The sequence below is a fragment of the Cebus imitator genome, unplaced genomic scaffold (assembly GCF_001604975.1).
Source record: "Cebus imitator isolate Cc_AM_T3 unplaced genomic scaffold, Cebus_imitator-1.0 Scaffold514, whole genome shotgun sequence".
Taxonomy (NCBI): domain Eukaryota; kingdom Metazoa; phylum Chordata; class Mammalia; order Primates; family Cebidae; genus Cebus; species Cebus imitator.
In genome coordinates, this window is record NW_016107829.1 from 612,822 (window position 1) to 619,671 (window position 6,850).

At 41.4% G+C, this 6,850-nt stretch overlaps 1 pseudogene; it reads right to left on the reverse strand.

Annotated features, from left to right (window-relative positions):
* Window positions 1-665: 665 nt before the first annotated feature.
* On the reverse strand, window positions 666-807 carry LOC119468870 (annotated as a pseudogene).
* Window positions 808-6,850: the final 6,043 nt, after the last annotated feature.

Sequence of the window (6,850 nt, forward strand, 5' to 3'; positions counted from 1 at the left end):
CTGGAATGACAGAAAATAACCTTTAAGAGTGCTACAAAGCAACATGGGTTACCATAAGTGCACTATATTATCTTGAGAAATTCCTGAAAGAGAAAAAGCAGTAGAGAAGCACATGGACAGAAGAAAGCTATCACAAACGCGGCATCAGTAACACTAACAATAACCTAGCATTTAGGAAGTTCAATAGAGGTTCCACGGTAATCCCCAAAGCACCAAAGAATCACATTTGAGAGAGCTACATTAGTAGGGTCCAGTTCCTTGCTCCTTTGCCACATCAACGGAACAGCAGGAAACAAAGGTTTTTTGCCTCCAGGTTACTGCTTTAACTTCTTTCCAAATAAAATAAGAAGGCCTCTAGTTTGTGAATTGAAGTTGTAGAGGAGCCCTAGGTAAGTCAAGGTCTACCCAAGGGCCTGGGAGTGGGGAACATCTGCACACTGGATGCAGCTGCCTTCCTTTCCTTTTCCATAGCATTTGTTACTAGGATAAAACCTTGAATAGGCAATTCCTTAAAAAAAAAAAAAAAAAAGGTATTTCCACAGGTTATTGGGGAACAGGTGGTGTGTGGTTACGTAAATTCTTTAGAGGCGATTTGTGAGAGTTTGGTGCACCCATCACAGACCCAAAAGTCCATTGTGTCATTCTTTTTTTTTCTTTTCTTTTACCTGTGTGTCCAAGGCAGGAACCAGGCATGGGCACAGATCAAAAGCCAAGCTGGGATGAACAAGGAGATGCTTTATCCCTGGCTGATATGAGATGGGCACCACCAACGAGATGCCAGATGTCACTCTACCCAGGTCGGGGACATCTTTTTTTTTTTTTTTGAGATGGAGTTTCACTCTGCAGCTCAGGCTGTAGTGCAATGGCATGATGTGGGCTCACTGCAACCTCTGTCCTCCCAGGTTCAAACGATTCTGCCTCAGCCTCTCAAGTAGCTGGGACTACAGGCGTGCACCACCACCCAGCTTATTTTTTTATTTGTAGTAGAGATGGGTTTTAGCCATGTTGGCCAGGCTGATCTCGAATTCCTGAATGCAGGTGATCCGCCCACCTCGGCCTCCCAAAGTGCTGTGATTACAGGCATGAGCCACCACGCCCAGCCCCTCTCTACTGACTCTTTTCTCTCGGCATGTTAAGAATGTTGAAGGCTGTTTCACAGGAAACAACAACAAAAGCCTTCTCCCAGACTCTTTTTCTTCAAGTGATCCTTCTCTCTTCCCTTTCAACAAGTTTCTAAGAGTAGACTTCATTTGCTCTCTGGTTCCTGTCTATTTCAGTCCCAAACCTATTGTAGTCAATGAGTTGTTGCTACCATTTCACTGACATTGCTCCTTCTAAGATCACTAATGACTTCTCCAAAACTAAAAACCAATGGTTTTTAGTTTTTCTGTCTGAAACTTACTTGATTTCCCTGGTGCATTTGGAATTGTTGGTCGCCCTCTCCTCAGAGCTGTTCTTCGCTATTTTTAAAAAATCTCTCTTTGCCGGGCATGGTGGCTCACACCAGCAATCCAGCACTTTGGGAGGCTGAGGCAGGCAGATCACGAGGTCAAGAGATCGAGACCATTCTACTATAAATACAAAAATTAGCGGGGCGTGGTGGCGTTCGCCTGTAGTCCCAGCTACTTGGGAGGCTGAGGCAGGAGGATCGCTTGAACCCGGGAGGCAGAGGTTACAGTGAGCCGAGATCCCACCACTTCACTCCAGCCTGGTGACAGAGCAAGACTCCAACTCAAAAAAAAACAAAAACAAACACACACACAAAAAAATCTCTCTTCTCACTCATTTAAGCCCTTTTATTTTTTGCCTCATACTTAGATTTTATTTATTTATTTATTTTTCCAGAAGCTCTTTCTTGACAATTTAGATGTTGTTGTTCTCCAGGGATCCCATTTTTAACTCTATGTTCCATTTGTTGACATTAACTTTTGTTTCATTCAACAGGTTTTCATTCATAAAGACCTCTGTCTGCTTCCATTTGTTTATTTAATTTGCCTGTAAAGTAATTTTGCAGAATTTGGTCTTTCTAATTTGAGGGTTTCTAAATTCAGAGTTGTCTCACTGCATGTTTATTGTTCTCCTTTGTCCAGTGAATATACTCATTGGCTTCAGCATATCTCCATATAGCCTGAGCTGCTTGCAATTTATTACTGTCCCTTATATTTTTGGGGAATCCATCTCTCTACTATTTACACATATAGAAGTTCGATATAAATTCATTAATTTAACAAATGTTTTAAGCATTATAATTTTCAAGAACTTATCAAGGCATATGTGATATGATTCATTACTATCTCTTGGAACTTTTCTATCTTTTCTTTTTATATATGTCAATAAAAAACTGTAAATGATAAGAGATTCAAGAATTTTCCATAGGACCTACTAGGGGTAGGCCATTGTCCTCTGATAAACTCAAACTCCCCTTTAAAGGGGATAAAGGCAGCTGTGTAATCCAGTCTGGATGACAGCACGGTTTGACATACATTACAAAAGATTGCCCTTCGTTAGGGTGACACAGCACAGAGGCAGGGCACTCAGCCTGGTGAGCAGAGCATGGCCTGATGTCAGCGTCCATTGTTCCCTCAACAGAACACCGTTGTGCCGGTCCATAATGACCCTATCTACAATAAGACTTCAGCCTACAGTCTGACCAGCATTCCTTCCCTTTAAGACCCCTAAGATCTAGCCATGCTGGACAACCCTGGTGCCCCATTCTCTCTTGTCCCTACATATATGCTCATTATATTTCCTCTGCTTGTAAATACAATCTCCATTCTAATGTGGTTTAACAATTTAACCTACTTTGTTTCTAGAACCTATACTGACTCCTTAAAGTTAGCTTTTCCTTTTCCCCTAAAGCAGTGCTTTTTTCTACTTATCATAAATCACATTCTTTTCATAGTTTGGGGTCTTATCTCTTCTAGGGAACTTGAAGCCTCTTGAGGGCAGAGATGATGTCTTTTCCTTTTCATATCTTCTTTGAAACTTACATAACACAATAGAGGTTTGTTGAGTTACTACATGGATATCTCAAACTTAATTACAGGAAATGAGTTGACATTTGTAAAATGCTTAGCATGGTGTCTTGTACTGAGTAAGTGCTATACAGTTGTTTCTTTTTCTTATTCTTTTTTTGAGATGGAGTCTTACTCTGTTACCAGGCTGGAGTGCAGTGGTGCAATCCGGGCTCACTGCAATCTCTGCCCCCAGGGTTCAAGTGATTCTCCTGCCTCACCCTCCCAAGTATCTGGGACTATAGGCACGCACCACCACGCCCAGGTAATTTTATGATTTTAGTAGAGACAGGACTTCTCAATGTTGGTCAGGCTGGTTTCGAACTCCTGACCTCAGGTGATCCACCCATCTCGGCCTCCCAAAGTGCTGGGATTATAGGCATGAGCCACCGCGCCCAGCATCATTGAACAACCTTGCTACTCAGTGCCTGACNTTTTTAAGTAGAGATGAGGTTTCACCTTGTTGGCCAGGATGGTCTCTAGCTCTTGACCTTGTGATTCATCCGCCTTAGACTCCCAAAGTGCTGGGATTACAGGGGTGTAATCCGGGCCACTGCGCCCGGTTCCAGGTGTTTCTTAAATAAAAAGAAAGGATGATAGAAGATAAGTTTGAATTTGGAAGGACCATTGTTATAATTAATGAAAACTGGGTCTATAATTTATTAATAGACTCAGATACTTTCCTCTTTATCACTAGACTTTTACTAATGTGGAACCATGGATAGAAACATTGCTTTCTTTTTATATTCTGTTCCTTTTTCTAATTACATATCATTTCTCTTACAGTGATAGTTAAATCTCATTACATTTAATGATTTATCCATTTTCTGCTATAACAGTTTTATCAGTGACTCCTTGTGTTATAATCTCATTATTTCACAAAATTATGTCCTATTTGTTAAGAATAGTAACTGTTACAACGATTTTATCTTTCTCAATGCCCTTTTTAATGTCAATGTCTTAGACCTCTTTGTGAAAAGATTAAACATTTTTCTCTTCATTTAGTCTAATTCTGTTCAATGTTGCCTATATTACATAGTGTCTTTCACTGTATCCTGCCATTTTATTTAAAGAATTTAATTCTGGATAGGCATGGTGGTTCATCCTTGTAATCCCAGTGCTTTGGGAGGCCAAGGCAGGAGGATTGCTTAAGCCCAGGAGTTCAAGGCCAGCCTTGTCAGCAAAGCAAGATCCAAAAACGAAAATTAAAAAATTAGCCAAGTGTGGTGGTGGACACCTGTAGTCCCAGCTACTCAGGAGGTCATGGCAGAAGAATGGCTTAGGCCTCGGATTTCGAGGCTACAGTGAGCTATGATCGTGCCACTGCACTCGAGCCTAGGAGACAGAGGAAGAGCCCACCTTAGGAAGAAAAAAATAAAAGAATTTAATTCTGTGTCTGAATTGTGTGTTTCATTTCTACAGCTCTATTTCTTTGAATAAGACAGGAAACATGTACTGAAGAAATCTAAACTACCAAATTTGTCTTTCTTTTAAAGCATATTATTCTTGGAATAAAATACTGAATCTTTATTCCTTAATTTTGATTGAATATATTTCTTTCTGGGATTGATTTTTTTTTTTTACTTCCTAATTGAAAAACAGTAGATACAGGGGCGTTATAAAATGTTCAACTAAGTCTCCTAGACCTATGTTGAAAATATAAATAACAGCTGAGCGTGGTGGCTCAGGCCTGTAATCTCAGCACTTTGGGAGGCTGAGATGGGTGGATCGACTGAGGTCAGGAGTTTGACTGCCCTGGTCCACATGGTGAAACCCCACCTCTACGAAAAATACAAAAATTAGCCAAGCATAGCGTTGCATGCCTGTAATCCCAGCTATTTGGGAGGCTGAGGCAGAAGAATCACTTGAACCCAGGAGGCAGAGGTTGCAGTGAGCTGAGATTGAGCCATTTCACTCCAGCCTGGGTGACAAAGCCAAAAAAAAAAAAAAAAAAAAAAAAAAGATAAATTTTACCCCAATGTATTAATGCAAAAAATGTTCTAAAGCCAAGGGATTAATTGTGTTTCTGAAGCGCTCCTTCCTTCCCCAGGACATGGTAGGCTATTTTTTTTTTGTTTTTTTTTTGAGAGGGTCTTGCTCTTTTGCCCAGTTGGAGTACGTTGGCACAGCTCACTGTAGTAAGCCTTGAACTCCTGGGCTCAAGTGATCCTCCTGCCTCAGCCTCTCAAGCAGCTGGGACTACAGTCACGTGTCACCACACTCAGCTAATTTTTAAAGTTTTTTGTAGAGACATGGTCACGTTATGTTGCCCAGTCTGGTCTCGGACTCCTGGCCTCAAGCAATCCTCCTGCCTTGGCCTCACAAAGTGTTGGGCTTACAGGCACGAGCCTCTCAACTGGCCCCAGTTTTTAACATAGAAATTTTCAAAAGTGTGTGTGTTTGTGTGTGTATATATGTGTATGCGTGCACACGCATGTGCGTGTATTACATAGAGAATGTTATGATCCCAATCAACAAACCACCAGTCCCAATAATGGCCAGCTTATGTCATTTTTTAAACTCACCGTGCCACTTATTGTTGTAGGACTTTTTCTTAGTTCAGCTAAAGACAGGGTCCTTTTCCGTCCCACGGCCATGAAAATTTAGGCTTGCAGATGGTTTGAAGGGTGAGTGAAGCCGGGTTTTCCTGGGTAAAAATGAAGAAGAGGGGGAAACAAGGACTCTGGCAAGACCAGATAGAGGGCGGGCCACGGGGGCTTGAATCTCAGGTTCCACACAGGAAGAGGTGGGGCAAAGCTCTTCCCTGCTGCAAATGTCCTGAACTTTGCGAGGCTCCACCTCATTGGGCAGGCTGGATGGAGTTTACCCAGGGACCCCCCCCCCAACCTGGCCGTCTCACTATTATGGGAATATTTTTTAAATGTTTAAACATTTTCTCAGATCCAAAGATCTGACCCCCAAATGTTTTTTCCCATTAAGTGATAAGAAGAAAATCGATTTTTAAAAAATATCTTGAGTCTTAGGGCCAGAAGTGATACAATTTCTCACATAATTTGTCTATATCTAATCAAAAGTGCCGTATCTCCGGTTTGGCATAGAGTCGTTCTAGTTGGAAAAAAATCACCACATTGCTTTTTTTGATAGGAAAGGCAGTTAACTATATTCTCTCAGGAAAAGAAGTCCTCAGTCACCTGTTAACATTCCTGTGCTCAACAAAAAGAGTGGTATTGTTGTCTGGAGTTTTGTTTATGACAGTCCTAGCGCAGTGGTTAAGCATACAGGCTTCCTACATTAAATCTTGACAGGACCAAGATTTGGCTGAAAAATTTAGACAAATTACATCAGTTCTATGTCTCAGTTTCCTCATTCTGATGCTAATACTACTTATCTCACTTGCCTACTGTGAAGATGAAATAAATTAATACATATAAAGAATTAAGAAGACTTTTTGGAACATGGTAAATCACACATATATTTCCTACTATTATTCACTTGAATTACAAACCTATTTCAGGCCAGGTGTGGTGGCTTATGCTTATAATCCCAGCAGTTTGAGAGGCTGAGGCAAGAGGATCCCTTGAGCCCGGGAGTTTGAAACCAGTCTGGGCAACATAGGGAAGACACCCTTCTCTACAAATATAAAGAAATTAGCCGGATATGGTGGTGAGTGCCTGTGGTCCCAGCTACTCAGGAGGCTGAGGTAGGAGGAATGGCCGAGCCTAGGAGGTTGAGGCTGCAGTGAGCTGTGATCATGCCACTGCAATCCATCCTGTCAGAGTGAGACCCTGTCTCCAAAAATACAAAACAGAACAAAACAAAACAAAAAATCCCACAACAACAAGAAGCTTGAAAGAGTTGTGCATTGTGAAGACACT